The 26838-nt window shown below is 44.6% G+C and overlaps 1 protein-coding gene across 4 annotated transcripts in view; it reads right to left on the reverse strand.

Annotated features, from left to right (window-relative positions):
• The window catches only part of LOC128327057 (uncharacterized), a 143339-nt gene that overhangs the window by 60319 nt on the left and 56182 nt on the right, over positions 1–26838 (reverse strand). For 3 of the 4 annotated variants that reach the window (XR_008308431.1, XR_008308433.1, XR_008308432.1), the window contains 2 exons: positions 2486–2560; positions 395–485 (listed from right to left, as the gene is read on the reverse strand). The gene's annotated coding sequence lies outside the window, so the exon portion shown is untranslated. Of the gene's footprint in view, positions 1–394; positions 486–2485; positions 2561–20304; positions 20440–21901; positions 22021–26838 lie in introns of those variants that run through there. The other variant, XR_008308435.1, reaches the window with a different exon arrangement.

Consider the following 26838-nt stretch of genomic DNA (forward strand, 5'->3'; position numbering starts at 1 on the left):
TAACCAGTGCAGCTTTTTCAAAATAGGTGTGATATGATCACACCGGACAGCTCCAGATTGAACCCTAGCTGCCACATTTTGTACAAGCTGCAGTTTCTGGATATTCTTCAAGGGCAGACCCACGTAGAGCGCGTTACAGTAATCCAGCCATGACTTGACTAAGGCATGGGTAACTGTGGCCAGATCTACCTTCTCGAGAAAGGGAAGGCTGGTGCACTAGCCAAAGCTGTGCAAAGGTACCCCTGGCCACCACCTCCACCTGAGATTCGAAAAGCAGAGCTGGGTCCAGTAATAGCCCCTTGCTGTGTACTTGCTCCTTCAAGGGGAGTGCAATCCCATCTAGAACAGGTAGAATCATCTCATCCTGATTGGCTCTCCTACTAACCAACATTACCTCCATCTTGTCTGGATTCAGTCTCAGTTTATTAGCTCACATCCAGCCTATCACGGCATCCAATCCCTGATTCAGGACATCCACCGCCTCCCTAGGATCCGGAGACAAGGAGAGATAGAGCTGAGTTGAATGTGTTGCACTGTTTGGGGTTGACCAAACCACCCCCTGTTCAGTCCGACCCCTGGACTGATTTTTTTTAACACTTAACACCTCCAGGGGAGTTGTTTCAGTTGGCAGCAGGGGGAGGGTGTCCATGGAGGTTCCCCCTCTCCGCTCTGGCCTCCCTTATTCCTGAAATCAGTCTTTGGCTGCTCTTTGGTCAGTTTTCAGCCTCCTCCCCCCCCCCCGGCTCAGCGTGGCAGCCATTTTGGAGGCCAGCGCACCTGCGCAATAAGCCTCCAATACACCATGAGGGAATAAATATGTTCTTACTTTCATTGATTACTATTCTAGATACACATATACATACCTGTTAAGTAAAAAGGGACAAGTACAAGAAAGACTAAAAGAATATGTTGCAAGCGTGAGCAACAAGTTTGGGAGAAAGCCACAGATCCTTTGCACTGACAATGGTGGCAGATACACTGGGAATGATGAGCCAGTGTGGTGTAGTGGTTAGAGTGCTGGATTAGGACCGGGGAGACCTGAGTTCAAATCCCCATTCAGCCATGAAACTAGCTGGATGATTGTGGGCCAATCACTTCTCTCTCAGCCTAACCTACTTCACAGGGTTGTTGTGAAAGAGAAACTCAAGTATGTAGTACACCACTCTGGGCTCCCTGGAGGAAGAGTGGGATATAAATGTAATAATAATAATAATAATAATAATAATAATAATAATAATAATAATAATAATAATTCTAAAGGAGGAGGACATTGAACATCAAAAGACTGTTCCATATACTCCAGAGCAAAATGGAGTCCTGGAAAGAAAGAACTGTTTTCTTATGGAAATGACCAGATGCATGCTTGTGATGGTTGGCTACTAAATTCTGGGGAGAACCAGTGATGACTGCTACTTACCTGCAAAACAGATTGCCAACATAGGCCACAGGAACAACACATGTATTATGGCATGGCAATAAGCCCACTTTGAGTCATATAAAAGTGTTTGGATATAAAGCATATATCTATATACTAAAAGCCAAAAGGATCATTCTTCCCCTAGTTACTGCTCTTAGGGTGAGCCACACTTTGTTAGTCAGGATGTCGGTCTCTGAAAATATTGACATATGTCTAAAATGATTTCATATCTTGGCATCCACTACTAATAAGAGGCAGCTGTGATAATCATAGGGACACAGAAAACTGCCTTATACTAAGTCAAATCATTGCCCCATCAGGCTCAGTATTGTCTACACTGACTGGCATCAGCTCTCCCAGGTAGTAGTCTCTCCCAGCCTTACCTGGAGATGCCAGGGATTGAACCTGGGACCTTCTGGATGTAAGCAGGTGCTCTACCACTGAGCTATGACCCCATCCCTTAAGGGGATCTTACAGCGCACAGTGCTTACATGTGGTCAACCATTCAAATGGAAACCAATGGAAACCCTGCTTAGGGGACAATTCATGCTCACTACCATAAGATGACTTCTCCCCCATCTGAAATCAGTGGGCACAGAGGTGGCCTTCACCATGTGGACATCTGAAATATCTTTTTAATACTATTTTTTCTCAATAGCATCTATCCAATGACCCCCTGTCTGAATTTCCTTCTTCAATGGATTCCTCTACTTCATTTCAAGAAAGGGACAATTCTTGAGTGGATATTAAACTTAAAAGCCCTTCTTTTTCACATATTGTTCCCAGTACTGTTGTACTTTCTGCTACACTATGATAGAACGTCAAAAGACTTCCACCCACGTGGACTCCTGTTGCATCTGAGCAGGCAACACACTTTGTAGGATGCCAAGTATTGGTTGCATGCTTGCATATCCTATCTTCACAGAAAGCCACACCAGAAGAAGTCTCAAGCCATTCTGTTATCACTGTGGGATAAACTGCAGGAAAACCAGCAAAAATGTTGGTGTGAGAATGTCTAAATGTAGGTATGCCATGAATAAACAATTCTACTGGCAACAAAGAACTTACCCTTTTTTCTTGTTTCTTCTATAGTTCATTCTTAGTGGAAGATTGTTTCCTAGCTTCACTATACTCTGTGGATATCTATAGATCAAAGACACAAAGAAAATGGTGTACAGCAATGGCTGAGTTCAGATGTAACGTGAAACCTTGCTTTGTGCTAACCATAGTTAAAAACCTACTCCATGGTTTAACCTTCCAGATATATAACCAGGAAAATCGAGCCAGTTAGCACTCAAGCTGGCCAGCAGGTGGCTCACCCTCTGAGGGTGTCTGTGTGTGTGGGGGTCTGGTGGTAGGTCGAGTTGAGCTAAGCCCCCGCCTTGTAAGCTAGCTCGACTCTATAAAAAGATTGAACTTTTCCCTCACCCCACACTGCAATGCTTTACAAGTATAGCCATAGAGCACCTCAAGCTGGCTTGATGGTGGAACTGGACCGAGTTGGGCTTGATCAATTTCTCATTGTGGTATGTCAATGATCTGTGAAAAAAACTGTGGTGTGCAAACCAACTTCAAGCCATGGTCCTAGATCCTGGTTTGTTGTCCCACACAAATCTCAGTAATATGTTCAGATGTAACATGAAACCAGCCACAGTCATGTTGCATTTTAACCCACCACATGCTGTGAAGATAGTATTCAAATAATCAAAAGCCTTTGTCAGATGTTATGAAAAAGCCCCACTGTAGCTGTGTACAGCAGGGTGAAGGGGGGGAAAGTTCCACCCCCATAGCATTAATCATCTTTGTACCCCGCCACTCACTGTTATGATGGGGCTTGTCCGAAGCAGCAAAAGCCCTCTCTGTGATGGTGGGCAGATCTGTAATTGTGAGAGTGGATTGATCCCTCTGCTTTTGCTCTGCTATACATGGCTACAGCAGGGTTTTTTCATTATGTCTGAATCCAGCTAAGGTCAACATGGTATACAATGGAAACTATTTTCCTTCAAGAATGAATAGACCATTATTGCCCTGCAAGTATTCTGATGAGATTTCTCATTGCAAAAATAAAACTAGGAATGGTCATTAACTTCTATTCAAAGGGAGAATTTCAAAGGTATTTCTGAAGCAACAAGACATGTTCATCACCAAGAGCGATACAAGGCTATTTTAAAATCACCATTATTTGTACTGTGGTAGTTTTCCAAAATATTTATATGCTCTAGGGATGTGCAAAAAATTTCGGGCACAGAACGATCTGTGCCCAAAACGAACAATTTCGGGTGATTCGGGGCTGAACCGAATCACCCCCGATGTCCCCCGATATTTTTCGGGCACGAGCCAAATCACCCGAATTTCGGGCATGAAAAATTCGGGTGATTCGGTTCACGGTTGATTTTTGGTGAATTTTTAAAGTTTTAGTGACTTTGGGGCAGTTCGGGGGCATAGCATGGGATCTGGGCAAAAGGAGTGGGGTGGGGTGGTAGTGCCTAATGGGTGCAGGCTACCACCCCAATTTCAGGGGGATTGGGCAGAGGGCTGATTTTTTGAGAATTTTTGAAGTTTGGGTGTCTTTGGGGCAGATTGGGGGCAGAAAGTGGATCTGCCCCAAAGGAGTGGGGTGGGCTGGTAGATAGTGCCTAATGGGTGGAGGCTACCACCCATCCCCAATTTAAGAGTGATTGGGCAGAGGGGTGAATTTTGATGAATTTATTTGTATGAGGTTTGTCTTCATAAGGTGAAGTGTGCTAAATTGATTACTTCCTCATATTATTCATAGTAAAGGAAAGTGTGAAAAAGTGAAAGTGGGGTCATGAGAGTTGTTTAATTGAAAAATAGCTCATTTGCTATGATAGAATGAGAATTCACACCTCAGAAAAAACTTCTGAGGTGTGAATTCTCATTCTATCATAGCAAATGAGATATTTTTCAATTAAACAACTCTCATGACCCCACTTCCACTTTTTCACACTTTCCTTTACTATGAATAATATGAGGAAGTAATCACTTTAGCACACTTCACCTTATGAAGACAAACCTCATACAAATAAATTCACCATAATTCACCCCTCTGCCCAATCACTCTTAAATTGGGGATGGGTGGTAACCTCCACCCATTAGGCACTATCTACCAGCCCACCCCACTCCTTTGGGGCAGATCCACTTTCTGCCCCCAATCTGCCCCAAAGACACCCAAACTTCAAAAATTCTCAAAAAATCAGCCCTCTGCCCAATCCCCCTGAAATTGGGGTGGTAGCCTCCACCCATTAGGCACTACCACCCCACCCCACTATTTTGGGGCAGATCCACTTTCTGCCCCCAAACTGCCCCAAAGTCACTAAAACTTCAAAAATTCTCAAAAAATCACCCCTTTGTCCAAACCCCCTGAAATTGGGGTGGTAGCCTCCACCCATTAGGCACTACCATCCCACCCCACTATTCTGCCCCAGCCCCCATTTTCTGCCCCAATATGCCCCAATCTGCCCCAAAGACATGAAATTTTCAGAAATTTACCAAAAATCAGCCCTTTGCCCAATCCCCCTGAAATTTGGGTGGTAGCCTGCACCCATTAGGCACTACCACCCCACCCCACTCCTTTTGCCCAGATCCCATGCTATGCCCCCTAACTGCCCCAAAGTCACTAAAACTTTAAAAATTCACCAAAAATCAGGATTTTTCCCAATCCCCCTGAAATTGGGATGGTAGACTCTACCCATTGGACAATACCACCCCACCCCAAAATTTTGCCCCTGGGCCCCTTTTTACCCCCCCGAATCGATTCAGATTCAGATTCAGATTAAATCCGAATCCGAACCGAATCAAGGGTGATTCGGGTGACCCAGATTCGGGCACAAAACAGAACAGGGGTGATTCGGTTCGGGTCCGAGCTGAATCACCCGAAATCCCGAATTGCACACCCCTAATATGCTCCACTAGGAGTTGATTCTGTAGCATCAGAGAAGAGATCTCAAGATGTTTTCTACTTTGACCATCTTTCTTAAACAGGATACTTTATATACCTGAGTAACTTTGACTGACTGTTCACTTGTTGTGTGAAACCCTCCATGAATAGCTGTTTCACAGCTTCTCTGTTTAGTTTGCTGTCTTGGTAAGGAATAATAGATTATCTGAATGTTCTCCTTAAACCTACTATCTTAAAACTAAAGAGTATTGTTCTGGCCTGGTCCTTAGTTGATATGTGAACAATTCTTCTTCCTTGTCTTTCTGATATCCTTCTATATATTGAAAAACTGTCAACATATTCAGCCTTGTTCATTTCTTCAGGCTTCCTTTGCCTGCCTATGATTTGTTTTGCAGACACTTATATTTATTATCCTCAGTGGCAGCCCATCTTCCTTTTTGAAATGTAACATCCAAAACTGAACACAATAGCACAAATAAAAACCTTATGTGATCTTTTCTAAACTGTAATTTAGTGATCATTTCCTCACATCTTGGAAACTAAAACCCTATTCGGGAATTATATTTTATGTACATCCAGGTGTCTGTACACACATACAGGTTTTTGTATAAATGATGATACATGTCATGCATTCATTTTAGAAGTAGAGCTGGATGGAGGACCTCTTGAGGAGAGCTGGTCTTGTGGTAGCAAGCATGACTTGTCCCCTTAGCTAAGCAGGGTCCACCCTGGTTGCATATGAATGGGAGACCACATGTGAGCACTGTAAGATATTCCCCTCAGGGGATGGAGCTGCTTTGGGAAGAGCAGAAGGTTTAATTTTTCCTCCCTGGCTTCTTCAAGATAGGACTCAGAGAAATTCCTGCCTGCAACCTTGGAGAAGCTGCTGCCAGTCTGTGAAGACACTGTGCATCATCAAATTATTATTATTATTATTATTATTTTATTATTTTATTTGATCTCTATACCACCCTTCCAAATATGGCTCAGGTGATTTACACAGAGAAATAAACAAATAAGATAGAACCCGGTTCCCAAAGGACTCACAATCTAAAAGAAATATAGGTACTGTGCTGGGAGTGGATAGGGCCAGTTACTCTCCCCCTGCTAAATAAAGAGAATCACCACATTAAAAGGTGCCTTTTTGCCAAGTTAGCAGGAGTATCACAAATATCAAGTTGCAACGAAGGGAACAGGGAAAGAACAGCTTCTGGGCCAACTTATTTATTTATTATTTATTTATTCATTCATTCAGTTTTTATACCACCCTTCCAAAATGGCTCAGGGTGGTTTAACTACCCTGCACACGCAGGCGTATCAGCAACTTCTGGTCATATCCGGAAGACGAGGGCGACAGGGCAGCAGGGAGTTACACTGCCACCCTGATGGGCTGTTAAAAAAACTGACACCGATGGGGGGATAGTGAAAGGAGGGATAAGTGCACCCACCCACCCACCCACACTTAAAGGGAGACCCCCACCACCTTCAAACCACCCTGCTGCATTTCCGTGCACATCCCTAGGTCAAAGCCCCCAAACAAGCAAAGGGCCAGAAACCAAGCCACAGGCATCCACAACAAAGTTGCTTCAGCAAATAGTGGAGGCAAACAGAGGCCTTAAATACAGAGCCAGCACTGCAACCCCATCCAAGCCTGGAATGTCTTAAAGGGGCTGCAACCTATTTCTTAAGCATTGACTACCGTGTAGCTGAGTGGTTGCTGGTGAGATCGGGGTGCTTTGGGTTCATCCTCTGATTCAGAGAACACAGGCAAGGGTGTGTTGACGGGGTCAGCAGGTGCTGGCATTTCCATGGGTGGGGGTGATGGCTCCTCGAAGCTTGCCTTGTCCTGTGAGTCCTCTTGGTCAGAGTCAGGCTCAGGGGTCACAACCACTTCACCTCAAGAGCCCCTGGTGTCCAGCTCAGGGGTCATGACCCTTTAAACCTGGGTCCTCTCTGTCTGGGTTCATGGCAAGCACTCCCAAAGTGTGAATGTGCTACTTTAAATATTTGCACTATTGTGCAAGACCACTGACACTCCCTTAGGAGCCCACAGCAGTGTGGGTGGCTCAGAACCACCTGAGTTGTGCTGCAGAACATGTGGGTCAGAAGATTTTACTTCAATGTAAATGTTTAGAATTGGGCTGCATGTCAGCAAGTGAAGTCTGAGCATTTTTTAAAAAAAAAATCAAGATAACCTAAAGTTCATTAGATGTTTCATTTGGGGGCATGAAGATTAAATTGTGTGATTACGTGAACAACTGTAATGCAAAAAGCAACAGAAGGATAACGTCACAACATAAAAAGAAAGAAAACGTGGCCAAAAAGATTCTTCAGTTGTTTGGGTTTTATAACCAGTATCTTAACCTATCTCTTTCCATAGCCATATTTTATATCTTTTCTATTTTTTCTCTCCTTCGTTCCATAGATGTACATTTCAAGGCAACAAGAGCCATGCAACATCAGTTCCTCCGGCACCTTGAGTCATCTGCAGTGATTATTTTTGTCCATTTACATGACAGGGCTGTTGCTCAGAGGACATTAAAGCCCACATGGAGGAGCTTAAATGAAAACTATACTTCAGAAGCTACAAAAAGAGCTCCCAGGGGCCCACCAGGACTTTTTATGATGCTTTGCAAATGGGCACCAAGCCTGCTGATGGACACTGATGACAGGAGGAACATGTGGCATAACATTATCACCTCATGTTAGAGCAATGATTTGGTTCATTTAAATAATGAAATACAAGCCTAGGGTAATTGAGAGTGCATTATCTTTTATAGAATGCATGCAGGGAAAGAAAAAGAACAAACCAAGCTCCAGCTTCTCTGGTCTTGGCTAAGCTCTTCCGTTAAAAAGGCAGGAGGATGTGTAAATAATAGTCCTGAATCACAATAAAAGTGTCAATACCACAGCAGCAGAGGACTCTGAAATATAAAACATCCCTGGACTTCATTTTAGTGTATTTTAATACAAAATTACTGGTTTCATTGCAAACCTTGAGATTTTTAAATAGTCATTAGAAATAGGCGGCTCTTTCATTTTGCATCAGAAAGCGATATCACCTTTGCCAGTAGCAAAGGCTTGTGTTATAAAGGAAGCCCTCAGTGGTAAATCAGATAAATTAAGTCTGCTTTGGATCTGATATACTGTAACTCATGTTTATTGCACCAGATGCCTCAAGGCTGTCTAGAGACTCCAGAACAAACTCAAAAGACTAGACTGGGAGAAATGCCAACTGGAGAGTTCACTGGTCTCCTCTAGGGTTGACAATAATGTCAGGTCTGGGTGTACAAGGGAGGTAAAGATCAGCAAATAAATCTGAAGAATCCCCCTGCTCCATGGACAAAGAGGCAGCTTTTAAAATAGTGACTCTCTCATATTAAGCAGTGGGATCACAAGTTCTGTCCCTGTTCAACCCAGAACAGCATGTCTCCAGGGCTGTTGCTGGTTTCTTCCTAGTGTTTCATTTTTCAGGTCTGTGAGTCCATTTGCTTCAGGGAAGCATTTTCTCATTCTTTTTCTCATTCTTTTTGCCGTGTAAACTGCATAATACAAGATGAAGTTGTACTTAAGCAGCCTTCTTGTACAGGAGTGTCATGTATGTTAGAGCCCTGCAGTGAGGCAGGTGGGTCTACACTGCCTGTGTTAAACTATAGGACATGTCAGCCAATGAATAAGAATAAGAATAAGAATAAGAATAAGAATAAGAATCATATAGATTCTACAAAAACATGCAGCTTTGAGCAATCAAAATTGTATTTAAAGCCTGAAATTTAGGTGCTGTAGATTCATGCATGGTGGCATCATTTCCAATTTCCTGGGGGCAGAGGTGTATCTAGGGAAAATAGTGCCCAGGGCAAGCACTGAAATTGCGCCCCCTGTCCAAACATCTGACACCCATCTGATTCTCTGTACATAGTGCCAAACTGAATATGTGTACAGTGACTTATATTATATTATTTTTTTTTTTAAAAATTACCTGTAGCCCCTTCGGGGGGATTCCTAAAGGCCATGGGGGGGAGGTTTGCAAAGGTTTCCCCTCCCCCCTCTGGCCTCTAGGGCCTAGCAGGGACCATTTCAGCATGTGTGGTGGCCATATATATATATATATATATATATATATATATATATATATATATATATATATATATAAAAAAAATGGCGGCCACCGCACATGCTCAAATGGCCTCTGCGAGGCCTGGCATGGCCGAGGGCCTCACAGAGGCCATTTGAGCATGCACAGTGGCCATTTTGTTTTCAGTAGCCATTAAAAAAAAAATTAATTTTAGAAAAATGGTGCCACCCTTCAAGTGGCACCCGGGGCATGTGCCCTGCCTGCCCTACCCTAGATACGCCCCTGCCTGGGGGTGGGATAGGAAAATAAGAGTTTGGTTGGTGGGATGGACGCAAAATTCTGCAGGGTCAAATGACCCACTTTTGTATATATATTCAAAGTCAAACTACGAAAAATGAAAGTATTTTAAGAGCATTTGTTGTGGTTAGTCTCTGTTGGTATTATAATTAACTAGCTATATAATTGTCAGAGGCTGCAACCTGTTGGATTTTTACTTGGGAGGAAGTGCAGTTGAATTCAGCAGGACATGTTTTTTGAGGGGGGGGGAGGATATTTTGGATTATGCAGTCAAGCATTCTTTCCTGACCAAAAGGAGATTTAAGTTTTTGATGCACATATCAAGTACATAGAATTTATATCAAGAGTGTGTAGCCCTATAAGTTTGCCTGAGATGCAAGTATTCTTGTGGTATATTCTCATCTGATTGGAAACAGGGACTGCCTGCCAACCTCCTTCTCTGCACACAAGCAGCCATAGCCTAGTGGTGACCATGCTGCATGGTCTCGCAGAAGCCTCTGTGTGGTGAAGTGTTTGGCTGCCATGATCCACTATGCTATGCAGCCTACGTACATCATATGGTTTTAGTCCTAAAAGGTGAGGGTGGAATCCAGTTTCATCTTGTGGTTTTTTTAAAAGAACCCTCCAAGAAGCTCTAGGATATCTTAGGACCTGTTCTCATTACTGCTTCAGCCTATGATGGTCATAGGACAACATCTGCCTGTGTCTGCTCCCAGCCACTTCCCATCAGTAAATGTATATCCACCATTTGGATAAGGTTGTGTTTTGCATGGCAGTAGATATGGACCATCAGGATATGGTAGGCTGAAGAATCTGGGAATTAAAACACCTGCCAGGTACCTGGATAGACATGTGGGACTTTGAGAGAACTGGCTGGTTATGATATGAACTTCTACAGATCAAATACAGTGGCTGACATCCTTATGAGGGTGAGGCAAGAGCTCCATCCTCACAAGGAGTTGCGTAACTAACAGCACACAAGCCTTGCCATGCAGTACTGGACAGATAAAGGGGGAAGCAATTTCTTGCTTATTTCCCCTCCCTGTAAAAACCCTTTTCATATCCAGGAATATGTCTGTGAAGGCTATGCACAGCCCTCATTTCTGGGCATGAAAAGGGGTTTTGTGGAGGAAGGGAGAGAAGCAAGAATCACTTCTCCTTCCCCTCCTTACACACTGCAGCTGTGAGGCAAACTTCATGCACTGTTAGTGAAATCGCTCCTTGCATCAGGCTGCACAGCATGTAAGCCAGGAGCAATACATACAACACTATTGGTCGCATTTGCACGTAACAGCTTGCACAGCCAATCACCACTGGAGAGAGGGAGAAGCTTCCTCCCCCAGCTCTGGTTGCAGCAAATGCAGCCTCCAGTGCTGTATTTGCATGTCATGCTCCCAAACTCCAACCCTGGTTATGAGCAGCAAAACTCACTACAAGCCAAGGGTTCAAATTGGAGTTTGCAGAGCACAACCTAGGGTTGCTTTACAGATGGGACTGGAGTTGCATGCATTCGGATGTAACAGTAGGGCAACTTCTGGCCCCTGAAACTCCAGTTCCTCATTACATGTGAATGTGGCCTATTAAAACCAAAACCAGTAGAAGGGCAGCACCAGCAGAAAACACATTAAGAAACATCAATAGCATTAAAACGCACAACATGAATAACAGAAAACATATTCAAGGGGTTCTAAGCCTGCAGAGGAAAGAAATGGATAGAAATAACAAAGGGCTGTATCTAGACTAGTTAATCATGATTTAAGCACCATAGAAATTAATGGGGAAAGTTAGTCTTGACTAACTTGGGTAAGTCTCATTCATTTCATTGGGACTTAGTAATAACTAACTTAGTCTGGATTGTGCCCATCATCTAAAAACCATCAAGAAGGGTGTTGAGACAAAGGTCAATGGTAGCACATTCCAGTCCATCGTTGACATGCCACAACTGAAAACACTGCTCTCCCTTCAGCAACTGGGGGTGCTCTGAGCTAGGGATGTGCTTGAAGCATTTTAGCACCTCTATTTCGAGCTGCAAAAATGCTTCAAGCTGCCCCAGCTGAATCGTTTTGGAGGGGGGCGAGTGGGTCATTTTAACAGGAGGAAGGCAGGTCTTACTTGTTGCTCCTCTGCTGCCCCAGCGCAGCGCTTTTCCTATTAAGTAACCAGGCTGTCTGTTGTGAAAAGCCATGCAGCACAGCTGCATCTTGCTCGGCAACAGGAAATTCCCTGTTCCCAGCAGCCTGTGGGCAGCATCAGGAAGGAAATGGCATCTGAGCTTGTGTGGACACCATCTTGAATGGTCAGCAACACCGTGCTGACCACTCAAGATGGCATACAGGGCCGGACTGGGGGCACTGAGAGGGCGCCGGAATGTATGTGGGGAGGGCACCAGAATGTATATGGGGAGAGCGCCAGGTTTTGAGCAGAATAGGTAATTAAGGGTGAGAGTTGGGGCGCAGGGGCACCGCGTGGGTAGGGCGCACCGGGAATATGCCCTGTTGACCTATGGGCCAGTCCAAGCCTGATGGCATCCACATATGCTCAGATGCCATTTCCTTCCCAAATGCCTCCCACAAACTGCTGGGAACAGGGAAACTTCCTGTGAAGAAAGGAGGAATGACTGTTCCTCCTTTGCAACTGGGGCAGCGAAAGAGTAACAGAGGGGCAGGTAAGAACTGCCTTCCTCCAATTAAAGTGACTGCTCTCCGCCCCACTCCCGGCTGTGCACAAAATGCACATCCCTACTCTGAGCCCATTCTATGGCTAAGAACAGAACATGCTTCAGTACTGAACCATAAGTGAGACAGACAAAAGATTCGGAGATTATGCTGTATGGGTGTACAGATGTCTGACAGTCGTACATGTGTTTGTGTGAATGACTATACCTCTGTTCATTTAAAAAGTGAACCTGCATATAAGCCTTTCAAATGCATGGTACAGATAGCATGCATACATAACATGTGAATGATTGCTCCTGTGTACAGTGCTGTACCTGTGTATACTGTACACTCGTATGAGTGTTAACGGGCCTAAAATATACAGCATATTTAACTAACCATGACTTGCTAGTTTTCTTTACATTTCTGGGTTGTCTATGCAGGGCCAGACCTAGGATCAATGGTGCCCTGAGTGAGAGTGCCTTTGGAAGTCTCCCACCTCCATGGTCAGTGTTGCCAAGATGTGTGAGTTGTGCAAGCTCAGCTCAGTGGCCCTGTCAGATAGGTGCCCTTGACAACTGGTTTGCCCCTTCCTCTAAGTCCAGATGTGTGCCATGCGCATGTGTGCATGAGCAGATGTATGCCACCCCTAACTTCACAGGGAAATAATAATGTTCTAAAATGTAAAATGTAAGCAGCTGAGATCAACCATGTCATTTAAAACATATAAAATGTTTGCCTTTAACATTTCACATTACCTGTCAGCTCAGTTCAATTGCCAACCTGAAATTAATTTCTTAATCTCCCCAGAAATATGTTTCTGCCTTGTAGCTAAATGACTAAACATGCAAAACTTTTAAATTTAACAACAAATTACAAAGCACACAAAATCTTTTCTTTTTCATTGTACTGGCAGCAGCCTGTTGAACACCTTAGGCCTTCATGCTTTTTCCTAGCTTGTCTCAGTGGGAGCTCAAGATTCTTATCCCCCGCAAAAGCCAAACTGGTAGATGTTATGCCAGACTTCTTAGACAAATAAAGAGACCAGTACTTTAATGCAGGCAGTGGCCTCTATGGACCTACTCACACATGGAGTTAACAGGTATCATGCAGGCATATCTAACCAACCATCTCAGAATGAGGGAAGAGACCCCGACCAAGCTCTGAGTGCAACTAGTCTCTCTCTATGTTCAGTGGTCCTATAACTGTTCTCTCAACTGCTATGTTGTTGAGACATAACAGTTGAGAGATCTGTCTATGTTCATGTTACAATGAATAGTTAAACATCAAGCATTTTTATCCCAATCCAGTGCATACCACTAATGTGCCGAAAAGGATTTTCTATCTGAGGTACATAGAGTAAATCCATCCATGGCCCCACACCAGGCTCTGCACCCTTACCCCCCAACCTCCCCACATTTTTGCCGTGGCTTCTTGCCACTCACCACAGCTTCTTGCCACCGGTCGCTACTGCCCTCATTGCTGCCCACAGTTACCTGCAACTGCCACTGTCACCAATATCTGGTGCTGAGAAGCAGACAGGTCCCACTTCGCTCCTTTATGGAGAAAGGCTTTCCCTGCTTCCTAGAGGCCCCGAACCTCTGTGCTTCCTAAAGGCCTTTTCTGCTTCCTGGATGGGAACCTCCCTGCTTCCTAGAGGCCCCTGAACCTCCCTGCTTCCTAGAGGTCCCTGAATGCTTCCTTCCTGCTTCGTAGAACAGGACCTCCCTAAAACAGGACCTTCCTGCATGCGCACGCTCCATTCCCATCTGGCGCAAGGGCTGCTGGGAAGCAGGAAGGTCCCACTCCACTCCTCTCTGGACAGAGCAATAGAGTGACGCCTCCTTATAATGGATAATGGTGGCAAGTGGTGGATGGCTGGTGGCAGCCTGCAGGAGTGGTGGTGGCAGAGTGGTTGCCACTGCGAAGGAAGGAAGGAAGGAAGGAAGGAAGGAAGGAAGGAAGGAAGGAAGGAAGGAAGGAAGGAACATTCCAAAGGTGCAGGTCCCAGTGGAGGGGAGGGTATGTGCCCCAGAGAGGGGGCCACTGGAGTGGGGAGCTGAACTCAGGCCCATGCTGCTCTAGCTATGCCAAAGAGAGAGACTTTGTGCTCAAATCCCTACACGGCCCGGGATTTCTGGGTGACCTTTGGTCAGTCAGTATTTCTCAGCCTAACCTCTTAGGGCTGTTGTGAAGATGAAAAGTGGGGTGGGTTACCTGATGCATGTTGCTCTTTAAAGGAAGTTGGGGTAAAGATCTAATCAAGTTAATATCTGAGCTACAAGATAGCAAAGGAGATCATCCTGTGAAAATTGTATCCCTCATGCATAATATGTGTCCAGTTCTATATTTGTGGCTTTGCACTAAGGATGTTTCTGCATACCCACGGTTCAAGACTGGCAGGGGATGAATGTGAGGTCTACAGTCTACAGGCAGAATTCTAAAAACTCGTCACACGCAGAAGAGAATGGTTTTTGAAGTCTCCAAGAAAAGAAAAAGGAAAGAAAAGAAAAAGGTCAGTGGCTGATATCCAGACTGTTGCTGTCCTAGTGGACCTATAAAGATGTACCCATGCAAGAAAGTCACATAGCTGAGCAGATGCTCTAAGCCAGGCATCCCCAAACTGCAGCCCTCCAGATGTTGCTGAACTACAACTCCCAGCATCCCTAGACACAATTTTTTGTAGCTGGGTATGCTGGAAGTTGTAGTTCAGCAACATCTGAAGGGCCGCAGATTGGTGATGCCTGCCTGAGCTATTCTGTCTCTTGGACTCTTGGTCTGCCTGAGCAAGTATTGTGCTTGCACATTAAGGACAGAGGATAGCTTTGAATCATTTCCTGTGAAGAGGAAAAGGTCTCAAGCAGGAGGCACATGCCAGGGTACACAAGCACACCCTATAGCACCAGTGCAACACTAGTCTAGTGAGCAAGCTCTCTGCTTAGTGGAATTACCTAGTGCAATATCCTTGCACCAGTGCAATGTTAGCCTGGATGTCTGGAAGAAGTATGTCTGCCTGTTATGGAGAGCAGAACTGAGCTGATAGCCAAAACAAATGATATTTGGGGTTTATACCAGAAACATCCAGATGGATTTTTAGTGTATATTTCTACCTGCACAGTAGAGTAAATATGTCTGAATAGACCACTGTGTGGCTGCAGATCTCAGAAACTTACAAGGATTGTGAATTCAAGGATTAAGGATTTTAAATTCAATCCTTGTTGAATTCTACTCTGAGTTTTAAAAAAGTATGGGAGTTCAGCAAGCTCTCTGAGCTCTCTTGCTAAATTAACAATGGAATCCTGAGACTGTTGCAAATGGAGACTGACAACTCCTATGCATATGGAATGACTATAGATGTTGTATAGATTTAGAAAAATGTTATAAAGTTTCCCTAGAGGAAACCCATTAGCAACCTGAAGAGCACAGTGTATGCTGTCTTCACTGATGCAATGGACAAATGAGAGACTACAATGAGCAACCTGAAGGAAGCCGATCTAATTATTGATGATCATGAATTGTTAATATTTTCTAACGCAAACTTGGTACCAATTTATCAAAGATAATCCACTATACATTTTCACAGAGAATGTTGTTTTCATCAGTTTGGCTTCCTGTGGCTTCCACATAAACCCAGCTTAAGTCTGAAGGATTTGGATTCAGTAACCACTCCATCGAGAGGGTTCCTGAGTGAAAAACCCTGCTATTTTACCACATAATCATCTGAGGGAACAATTAATTTTTCCTACTTCCTCCTGCCAGATTCTTTGGTGTAGGATGGAAAAAATATTAATTATGCATACAGTGTCTGCTGGACTTCTTTCTTCTTCTTCTATTTAATCAAATTGTGTCAGGTTTAATGACTTTTAATCAATACAACATTACTTTAGCCAAGGAACAACCTTTTTAAAGAGGGTGCCTACTGTAGGCCAGTATACTAAAGGAGCAATATCAATTCATATGGGATTGTTTGGTAAGTTGCGTTGCACCTGCTGTTTCCAGTCAAATATTGCTAATTTATAAACCATTTTCCCTGTCTTGATCTTTGATTTAAGACTGAGTCAGTTGGCTGCAGAAAACAAAAAGTTATAAAGTGTCATCACAGCACAATGGAAGTACAGAGAGAATAAAAGATGTGAGTATGGCACATATATAATTCATACAGGAAAATGGGGTTTGGGGGCAGTGTTAGTTTTAGTCCTGAGCCAAATGAGACCTCAGTCCACCTGGGGACACATCCAGGCATATAACAGGTCTGACTCTCTGCAGGGTGAATCAGGCCATTTCTTATAGCGGATTGTGGACTAGTTCTCAGGGCATCATGGCAACCTACCCAGCACCCCTCCCAACAGTGATGTCTTGCAGAGAAAAGCAGGAGAAATGGGGCTACATTGCTTTTCATCTTCCCTTCCTGATAGGGAGAGAGGGAGGGAGGAAGGGGGATTGGAAAAGACGGATGGAATTGGAGTGTGGTTTTGATACTAAAGAGAGAGAGAGAGAGAGAGAGAGAGAGAGAGAGAGAGAGAGAGAGAAGAAGGGGTGGGAAGGAAGAGTGTGGCATTTGGTGCTCTTCTTCAAGCAGTAAAATGTCATGAGCCAAAACTAAAAGTATGAGAGTTAAGAAAGGGGAAACCTAGAAATCTGAAGTTGCATTGCAACAACATTCACACAACTTGTTGCTGATCATCTGCCCACTCTCTGCCATTGGGTGAAAGAAGGAGAAGGCACAATGAGGTTATGTCTATCAGTAGTGTGCAGACACAATGTGCTTTGCCATTGTTCTCTCCATTAGCATTGGCTACAAGGAAGTCAGCACAAGAGGAATAAAGAGGGAGACCAAGCGTGGGAGGAAGAGAGAATAATAGGATCAGGCAGAGAACTCTGGTCTTCTGTAATATTAATAGTAAATGACACCCCTAGGGTCAAAAATGCTGTGGCTGGCTGCCCATACCTGAGTCTAGCAAGGCAGCTGGAGGCATCAGCTCACAAAAAGAGTTGTTGCAATAGGCTGGTTTCAACTGGAACTGTTATACAGCCAGCAGGAGCTTCCAGGGCAGGCCTGCTCTAGTAGAGGTGCCTGAGCTGGCCTCTCCTGCCTCAGAGTAGATCCATCAGAAGAGAAGAGAAGCCATGAACAAACAGGCAAACCCACCACTCAGCCTTCAGAGCTGGAGCTAGCCCCAGTGCAGTGTCTCCTCTTCTCTAGGAGACTCAGGGGTGATGGAAACAGTTCTAAGGATAGGTCAGGAGCAACAGGAACCCAGAGGAGATTCCTTGCTGGGTTCCATGCTGGGGAGCAACAGGTTCCCAGAGTTCCAAGAGGGTGATACAGGAATGATGACAAGCTCTAGCTGCCCCACGTCTGTTGGATCTAAGGGGCTTTGGCCAGGGTCATTGGTCTCATCTATAATCATCTCCTCCTCCTCCTCCTCCTCCTCCTCCAGCATCTCTTCTGGGCCATGGTCCAGGTGGATTTTGACACTGGCATTTTTCTTCCAGGCTTTGCTTGGAAAGGAAAATGCTGGGGAAATGGTACAATGGGAAGAGAAGCAGCAGGTCCCCATTCCTTTGTCTCTTCCATTGGTTCCTCCTGCTCAGCTGTTTGTTACTGGCTGGAGAGACTTCATGACAAAAGGCAAGTATACTGGTTGAAGGTGTAGTCCTCCCAGTCAATCAAATCATCTATAGCAGCAATGCTGTAGCATTGTGAAAGCTCAGCAAGAATAGGCCTGATGGGCCTATAGTGCCCATATAGTGCCTGGATGGGAGACCACTGGGAAGTCCACTTCAGCCACTTTGAGATTTCTTAAAGGAAGAGCAGAACATAAGTATAATAATAATAATTTTTAAAAAAGCTTTTGCTGTTACTCGTTCAAATCTACGATAGGCAATGAAATGTGCTCTGGTCTATGCTACATGTAAGAAAATTTGTTTCACTAGCATAGAGGGGGCATAGTCCAGTGGTAAAGCACATGGTTTAAATGCACAAGTCCCAAAGTTTGATCACCACCATCTCCAGGTAGGATGGGAACGAAACCTTGGTATTGCTATTGGGCAGTGTAGATTATACTGATTTAGACAGCCTAACGGGGTTCTACTGACTCAGTATGGCTGCCTTCGGACATAGCATGAAAATTCTGGTAGATGAACCAGTGGTTATTATTTGGATCTCGGAATAATCCAGCAGATTATAATCCAACCATGATTTCCCAGCCCCAGATTTCTGGGCAGAGGGAGGCCTCCCTCTTCCTGGTCCGCTGAGGCTGCATCCCAGCAAGCAACTTGCCACTTTCATCACCAGACTGTGGGCAAGGTGTCAGGACATCAGTAGAGCGGCAGCCATTGGCCATGATCTTCGAGGGGGGATTTCTGGAGCGATCATGCCTTTTCAGCATTGACCGCCCTCAGCAGGGAAAGGGCATTTAAACCCTTTCCCTAACAGAACCTGCACCACCGCCCTCACAAGAGCACTGCAGCCATACAGTCTTGCACAAGCACAAGTACTGGTACTGGAGGATGGAGAGGAGCACTAGTTTTATGTTATTCCAGGAAGAGATCTAGATGACTTCCTAGGAGGGAATATGTATATGAGGGCAGGCAAAGGATCAGCCACCTCAGGGCTTCCCAGGGTAGGGCACCTGATGCTTTCGGCAATCTCTGCCAAGGCAGGTGGCTGTGCTGAGCATAGGGAAAACACTGATATCTGTAGCAGGGAGACCAGACTGCCAGCAGAATCACTTGGACTACTTCTTCACAGTAGTCACTGGGAGAGGGAAGGGTGTTGCTTGGGTACCCTTTCCTGGGGCTTGCCTGGATCCAGCAACTGGACTGGGTGGCAATAGCCCTCCAGCCCACATGCGTGTCTCATGGCCTTTCACTCTCATGAGAGAGTGGTCTGCTCTGGAGCATTATCCATCAGCATTGCACAGGAAGAATCTCTCCTGTGATGGGATTAAATAATGGTTCAGATGGGTGGTTCTTCTCATGAGTTATGCCAGACACTGCATGCTTGTACCCAAGGGGAAGGGGCTGGGCCCCACTTCCCCTACAAACTGGTAAAAAAAATCAAACAGAACCACTTAAGAATTATGGGGGCTGTCTTAGCCCAGAATTGGGGTTATCCCAATTATACTAGACATAGCGTAATGTCTAGCATAAGGTCAGCACAGTGGTGATTTTGCAAAGCAGTTTGGTATCATTATTCTGGCAGGTGTGCCCTTTCTTGGGAAACAACAGAGTTGCACAGTTTTTGGTGCCACCATTTCTGCAGAGCTTGCTGGAGACCTCTCCTGCTGTGCCCATCTTGTCATCCCATCCTTTTTTGTGTGGATTGACAAGGGGTGAGGGCATAACATGAATTGGAAAGTGAGTTTCCTCCAATGTGGTTCTCTCCCTTTATATGCCAAAGATTGGTACATGGTGTCCCTGTTGCCAGGCAACAGCAGGAGGAGGAGTGCGAAAACTGTGGAGAGGAGAGGCAGCCGGAGAGAAGCGCAGCTGGCAGAGATTGGGTGTGTTTCTTGGCTGGTCTGAGCCGCTCTCTCTATGGTTTCAGGAGCTGCCATTGAATAAAACCCAGGTTACAGTGGCAGCAGAATTCGGACAACACAATGCGGCCTTCAAACCTCAGGTTTCAGAAACAACTGAAATAGTGTGCATGGTCCCATGTGGTACCTGAAGGCCTTATACTTGGGCACACAGTTTCAAGATTATGCCCTGTGATGTTAAGGACAGATATTCATCAGGGAGCCTAGGAAGAAAATACCATTGTGAATACAAAGTAACACCTGCAGAGTGCAGCTTGCCTTTTCAGACAAGAATGCCAACATTCTGGTTTCAGAAGACCTTTCAAGACCTTTACATATTGAAATCCACTGTGAGCAGGTGATTTATAACTGTGTTGATTTCACACCAACATCTTAATCCTCCTGTTAGCCCTGGAGCTCTTAACTCTGACACTTGGTGACATTTACATTTCCTAAAAAAGAAGCACTCTCAAGAAATCTTCTTGGATAGAAACTGTCCTCCAAGCAAAGATTCTCTGCAGCACAGAGCAGCAAATCTGGAATTTCAAACATACCTGTAAAGCAAGTTGTTGATATTAAACTGAATATAAAAAACAGATTTTTAAAGATGTCTGAATTGTTCGTAAACATGTTGTCCCATTGACTAAAGCAATGTTATTATACGTACATACATACAGGGAAGACATACGTATTAAAATAAGAGGTCTTGGATATATTAGTTGATATTAGTAATGTCCCCACTTCCACAGCATGGATGCTCATGCAGGAGGTGAATTTTTGCTGATTCCCCTCCCATTGGAAGTACTCTGTGCAACCCAGATGTAGGTTCCTTGGGTCATGCACTCCTCAGTATCCTACTTCTGCATTGCATGGAGGGCTTCCAGGGTCGGGTGGGGTGGATCAGCAAAAGTCCCCTATGTGAGCATCCAAATCTCAGAAGTGGGGCCACTAGTGGTGTATGCATAGGGTTTTTTTCCCCTTGCATGTGCACCATTAGTGAGGATGTCATTCATTCATTCCTAAAGCATAAATAAACCAAGGGATTCTAATACTAATACAAAGTTGTAAATAGCCACATGCCAGATCACTTTAGACGGGAAAGGCTTTCCTCCAGGTATCAGGTCTAAACTGAAAACAGCTGTTTCTTTTTCAGGCCATCAGTACACCAGAGATTAATAAGATAGGTACAGTACTGATAAGAGAATTAGGTTTTTTTTTTAAGTGGACTAACCACTAAGGCTATGGTTAAATGTCCTTCTACAGCTTTGCAGCCCTATTTCCAGGCTGTAAAATTGGAGATACATTTTGACATTGTTCAGGGCTAGGGAGTGATTGTGGGATGGATGGGGTGAAAATAAGTGGCAGAAATTGTGCTTCTAGCAGCTGACCCACATCTCAAGAATTCCTCCCCAGAAGGGCACGAGAGGCCAGCAGGGGGAGGGGAAGCTGCCATAGCCCTCCCCGTGGCCGCAGCAGTACCCCCCTGGTCTGCTGAACCCGGCAGTGGTGGTGAGTCCAACATTTTTTTTACTAATTCTAATGTGTCTGGCACTCAGAACTGGTCCTGAACTGGCCTGGGGGGTTCAGCTCGACCTCGAGTCAAACTGGGCCTGGTTCGGTTCAAGGTTGAGACCTCAAAACGAGCCAGTTTGAGCTCAAGTTGGCTCGAAGTCAAACCAGCTCGCACATCCCTACTGGGGGGAGGGGGGAGAGCAGAATGTGGCTTCAACTGGCAGCACCATTTCCCCCCCAGAATGCCCTTTGGGGCAGTGTTACATGATGGCATACAATCCTTCCAAGAATGATCAAGCCACACAGACACTGAGGCACTCTGACAGAGTTCCAACACACTGAATATTGTGCAATTTTGTTTTTTATATGTATATGCCTAACAACTCAGAAACCCAGCTGAACTGATCAGCTACTCTTTCTAATGCAATAAGCCTTGTTCCCAGATTTGCAGGACACAATGCAAATATTATCCATATTGACACCTTCATGATTTTGTGAACTCACCACAGTGGGTCAAATGGAACCCTCTTTCAACTTTTTTTTGCTTCCATGGAGTTTCCACTAAAGATGTGGTTTCCTGCAACACTGAATTGCAGATCTTCCCATTAACACATCAGCGATAACTGAAATGATACATTATGTCAAAGATCTTTTAATTAACCTCTTTCCACTGTGCCTTGACATGGCACATTATATCCTCTCTAGGGGCATTGCAAGGTACTCTTTCCAAGTCACAGTTTACTACGAACGACCCCTCAGATGCTAATTGGAGAGCTAGAGATACTGCTGCTACATATGAACTGGATGGCAAGCCGCCCAAAGTGACTGAGCTGTGTCTGTATGTTTATAGAGGGAACAGCTGCACTAATACCATTTTGAAGCTGCTGAGGCTTCCCATTTGCCTGGCTAGTCCATATGGAAGAAATAACTAAGCCATTGTCCACATTAGCAACAGTGCCTCTTCTAATTTTTGAAGTGTCATGAATTTGGAAACAGCTCTTGAAAAATAACATAGTATTACAAATGAAGATAATATAAAACAATTTCTTTTTTTGTGGAACCATATGAAGCTGTCTTACACTGAGTTAGTTCATTAGTTCATCTAGTCCAGCAATATTTAACTGGCATCAGCTATCCAAGGTTTTCAAGCCAGAGATCTTTGCCTTGCTCTTCTAGGAACGCAGTACACTATGGTGGGAAGTATACTATCATGCAGATCACTCTTTTATTTAAGTACATGATTTCTTCCCACCTTTCATGTACAAAGGTCACATGTTGAGGTCTTTGCACCTTTTACATGCAAAGACCTCAAAAGTAGGGATGTGCAGAAATGGTCCGGCGGTCTGTGGTCCGACGGTTCGGTCCGGGGGTTCGTGGGTTCATGATCGAACTGAACCACCACCACCCACGGTTCCGTTAGACCAGAACCGGACTGCCAGGTCCAGTCCAGCAGGTCCACGAACTTTTTTTAAAAAACTTTTTTTTAACGTAAAGTAAGTACCTGTAGCCCCTTTGGGGGGGTTTGCTGTAGCGGCGGGGGGGGGGAGGGCGGTCCGCACGGGTTCCCTCTCCCCCTGCTGGCCTTCCTCATCACTGCCGCAGCTGGGTAAGCAAAGCCTTTTTGGCCCTTTCGGCCAAAATGGCGGCTGTTCGCTTGTAAGGAGTCCCGGAAGGGCCAATAAGGCTTTGCTTACCCGGCTGCGGCGGTGATGAGGAAGGCCGGCAGGGGGAGAGGGAACCCGTGCAGACACCCCACCCCCGTGGCTACAGCAAGTGCCCCCGAAGGGGCTACAGGTACCTGTTTTACATTTTAATTAAAAAAAAAAAAAAGTTCATGGACCGGTCCGGGACCAGACCAGACTGGGGGGCAGGGTTCGATGGGGGCTGAACCAAACTGGCCCAGTTCTGTTCTAGACCGATCTGGCCTCGAACCGAACCAGGCCAGACGGTTCCATGCACACCCCTACTCAAAAGGTGACTTACAGAGGATGCAATGCCACTACAAAATACAACTGAAACAAAATACAACCACAGTAAAAACAAAGGAGGATTAAAAAAAATAGTGCCACAAAGCACCAACATATGGTTAATTGGTAGGCCTGTGCATGAGACCTTCAATTCTGATGGATTTGTAGAAACTTCCTGATGCAGTGGAGGGATGGGAGCTTCCCCTGCAGCCCTTCCCATACAATGCCATACAATTCCCATACAATACTTGCCCTGCAGCCCTTCCCATACAATTCCCAATACAATGCAGAGGTTGGGGAGCTTTTCACTGGAGGCACCCGATGCTGTACAAGAGTAAGAAAAGAGAAAGCTGCCAGGATGCTAATGGGACACTGGACAATGTATGAGGGCATCTGGGAACTGTAGTTCCTCCTAGCACTTTCCTCATGGAGAAAGCCCTGGGGAGAAACAAGGGTTCCTCATTCCCTCAGCAAAATACAGCACAGCTTATGAAGGTAGAGACCTGACGAGGGATCAGTTCTATGCATAGAACACACAAAAGTGTACAGCTTTCCCCTAGTGAAGTTCCTGCAGTTCATTGTCCTTCCCTACCCAATTGTTATCTCCTCCTCATCATAGGTTTCACTAATGATGAAGGTGAATTTTATAATTTGGGACATTCAGAAATGAACTACCCCAATTCAGAATTCTCAGGCCCATTACAAGATGTGACCAACTCTGGTCTGAGATCCATTCCTAATGAGCTCATTTCCAGACAGTTCACTTCCCTGCAGTTCCTCCTTGCCCCCACCCCCCACAGAATCATAGAGTTTTAGAGTTGGGTTGGGCCTTGGAAGTCTTCTGATCCAACTCCCTGCTCAGTGCAGGAAACTGCTAAAGCATCCAGGGCTGGACTGGGGGCACTGAGAGGGCTGTGGAATGTATGTGGGGAGGGCACCAGGTTTTGAGCAGAATGGGTAATTAAGGGTGGAAGTCGGGGTGCAGGGGAATCCCATGGCTGGGGCTCACCGGGAATATGCACTGTTCCCCTGTCGGCCAGTCCGAATCTGAAAGTATATATGACAGCTGGCCATCCACCCTCTGTTTGAAAACCTTCAGAGTGCACTACTGTTCAAGGCAGACTGTCCCACCATTGATCAGCTCTTATATGTAGGAATTCCCCTAATGTCTAGCCTAAATATGTTTTTCCAAGTTAGCTATTCTGATTCATTCTCAGTTATCCCTCATCTAGCGCATCACTTCCTCAAGTCAGGCATTTAGGGGGTTATGCCTTTTCCTGATGATGTTGACATGGAGAATTAGACTTGGATATCATCAGCATACTGCACCAAATCTTCCGATAAGCTCTCCCATTATCTACCATTAGCCAAGCCAACAGGTAGCAGTACACAAACAACAACAACTTTAGTTGCAGTATTAATCTGAATGTAAACCCCCCCCCATTTTTCTATTTAAAATAATAGAATGTCAAGAGCAGTATGACAATATAATATTGATTGATGATTGATTAAGTGACGTCAAGTTGGTGTTGACTCTTAGCAACCACATAGATAGATTATAGGGGTGTGCAATTCGGATTTTCTGAGTTTCGATTTGTAACTGAATTGAAACAACCCTGATTCGATTTGAATCCGAATCTGACACTTCCGAATCAACCCAAATTCGATTCGGATCCGAATCGTGGCTGATCCAAATCGAATCGATTCAGGTTTTGGATCTGTCCTATTAATTTCCCCAGATTCCCAGCTTTCATTTTTTTTAAAAAAAAGCTAAGCTCTAGCACTTATAGAAGTGGAGTTATGGAGCAAAATGTGTGGTCACTATTTTTCAAGTGTTCGGATTCTTTGGTGTATAATAACTTTCACTCAGTGAATCCTTATGAGGATTCATTACACACCTTCATTTCTTCTATTCATTTTGACTGTCTTTTAGACAGTGCCAATTGTCAACTGCCATGTGCCAACTACACCCCACTCCCACCCGCAAGGCAGTGAGGTACTACTCAGTTTAAGCGCCTAATGGGTAGAGGCTACCACCCAAATTGCAGAGGGATTGGGCAAAGTGCTGGGTTTTGGTGAATTGTTGAAGTTTTCCATAGGAAATCATGTAGGTTTCCGCAGCCGCGATTCGCTTTGTACCCGAATCTAGCCAATGGACCACAGGGGTGATTCGTTTTGTCTCCGAATCACCCGAATCAGCTAGATTCAAGTACAAATCTATTTGTATCTGAATCGATTCGCACATCCCTAATAGATTCTATCCAGGTTGATATGTCTTCAACTTGGCCTTTAAGGTCTCTCAGTGGTGCATTCATTGCTGTCGTAATAGAGTCCATCCACCTTGCTGCTGGTCATCCTCTTCTTCTCTTTCCTTTAACTTTTCCCAGCATTATAGACTTTTCAAGGGAGCTGGATCTTTGCATAATGTGTCTGAAGTATGATAGTTTGAGCCTGGGCATTTGTGCCTCAAGTGAAAATTCTGGATTGATTTGCCTTATGAGCCATTTGTTTGTTTTCCTGGCTGTCCATGGTATCCTCAAAAGTCTTCTCCAGCACCAAAATTCAAAAGCATCAATGCTTTTTCTATCTTGCTTCTTCAAATTCCAGCTTTCGCATCCATAGAACGTCACGGAAAAAAACATGGTCCGAACAATTCTAATCTTTGTAGGTGTAGACACATCACGGCATCTAAATATCCTTTCCAAGGCCCTCATTGCAACCCTGCCAAGTGCTAGTCTGTGGCATATGTCTTGACAGCTGGATTCTTTACTGTTGATGGTTGATCCTCAATGGCAGAAGCTATCCAACACTTCAATATCTTCATTGTCGATTCTGAGGCTGGTTGCTGTACCTGTTGTCATTAGTTTAGTCTTCTTTACATTTAATCATAGTCCCATTTTTTCTTTGTGCTCCTTGACTTTCATTACTAGAATTGTCAGATCATCCACATTCTCAGCTATCAGAGTGGTGTCATCAGTGTAGCACAGGTTATTGATGTTTCTTCCTCCAACTTTAAAAACACACTCATCTTCTTCCAATCCAGCTTCTCTCAGTATATGTTCAGCATATAAATTGAATAAAGAGGAAGATAGTATACAGCCTTGTCTTACTCCTTTGCCGATCTGGAACCAGTCTGTTTCACAATGTTCCATCTGGACTGTGGCATCCTGTCCTGTGTATAGGTTTCTCATGAGAACAATGAGATATTCTGGAATGCCCATTTTCCTAAGCATATTCCACAACTTGACATGGTCGATGTAATTGAAGGTTTTTCTGTAGTCAATAAAGCACATATTGACTTCTTTGGGGTATTCTTTGGCTTTCTCAATTATCCAGAGTACATCAATAATAATGTCTCTTGTTCCTCAGCCTTTTCTGAAACCAGCTTGAACATCTGGCATTTCCCTTTCCACATAGGGCTCTAATCTGCGTTGGATGATCCTGAGCATTATTTTGCTAGCATGTGAAATTAAG

The sequence above is a fragment of the Hemicordylus capensis genome, chromosome 5 (genome assembly GCF_027244095.1).
Source record: "Hemicordylus capensis ecotype Gifberg chromosome 5, rHemCap1.1.pri, whole genome shotgun sequence".
NCBI classification, from domain to species: Eukaryota; Metazoa; Chordata; class Lepidosauria; order Squamata; family Cordylidae; genus Hemicordylus; species Hemicordylus capensis.